Genomic DNA, 1276 nt, shown 5'->3' with positions numbered 1-1276 from the left:
AGAGAGAGAGAGAGAGAGAGAGAGAGAGAGAGAGAGAGAGAGAGAGAGAGAGAGAGAGAGAGAGAGAGAGAGAGAGAGAGAGAGAGAGAGAGAGAGAGAGAGAGAGAGAGAGAGAGAGAAGAGAGGTACATGTTTTACTTTTACAAGTAAAACATGTACATCTTTTGACTTAATTACAATACAGTTGCTTTAGAAAGTATTCAGAACCTTTCTCCTTTTGGAAACTTTATTGTGTTTCAAATTTCATTTTAAATGGATGAAATTGGAATCGTCAGTGAAATTACATTCAGGAACCTGAACTGACATGGGGGAAATTATTTCACTGTAAGAAACATCATCTACAACATCATAGAATATTGATCATATCACTTTAATTCATGTAAAATTACATCTGAAGTGGCTCAATAGATTTTTGCATAAATATTGTCGGGAGCAGCTTGAAGGTCAGCTGTCTTTGCTGGAGCATTGCTTGAGCAACCCACTCCTCTCTGGATTGCATCAGTTTTTGGACCCTTTCTGCTTCCTCCCTTTTTTGTGGATTACTCCTTGGACTCAGTAGTTTGGATGGACTTCAGTCTTAGTTTCCCTGAGTGTGAGTACTCCCCTGTAGCTCTGCTTTGCTCTACTGTTTGTTTTTCACCTCTGCTCCTCAGTCTAATTCTTTGTTTGGTGGTAGTTTTCATTTTGGTTCAATAACGCCTTTTCCCAATCACACCCTGTTTGCCTGCTTGTTTGTCTGTGCTGGGTTCTTCACCCCCCTCGTAACAGTCTCTCAGTGTTACCTAACAGTTTATCTGACAACTTTGGCATCATGTGTTAGTTAATTTACAAGTTCTTTTCTCATAAAGTGTCTGTTTACTGTAGATCTGAATGGCTGTATCATTGCACTAACATTGCTCGTTGCATAATACTGCACATTGTTTCAATGTCACAGTAATTATGAGAAGCATCATTTTAACTGTGGTCTGTTTTCAGGGCAGAATGTGGACATTTGTCCTACATAAACATCCCCATGACATGGACTGAGGCCCAGAGCTCCTGCAGAGCTTCATCAACCAGGCTGGGGTTTTGGGGAGTGACACTATGACAGAGGACTTGAAAATGTGGAGGACTGTTCTCCCTGTGAGAGGGATGTGTTCAAATGTCTGTGTATACCTCTGCCAGCTGTTCTGCACCAGGTCTCAGGGCCTCGGTGCACCTGTCTGGTCCACAGCTTTGCAGGGCTTACTGCTTCAGTGTTCTGAGGACCTGGGAGTGTGTCACCTGAAGTGGGTCT

The sequence above is a fragment of the Acanthochromis polyacanthus genome, chromosome 6 (assembly GCF_021347895.1).
Source record: "Acanthochromis polyacanthus isolate Apoly-LR-REF ecotype Palm Island chromosome 6, KAUST_Apoly_ChrSc, whole genome shotgun sequence".
In the NCBI taxonomy this organism is placed as follows: domain Eukaryota; kingdom Metazoa; phylum Chordata; class Actinopteri; family Pomacentridae; genus Acanthochromis; species Acanthochromis polyacanthus.
The sequence above is the reverse complement of the archived record's forward strand: the minus strand, read 5'-3'. Positions refer to the sequence as shown.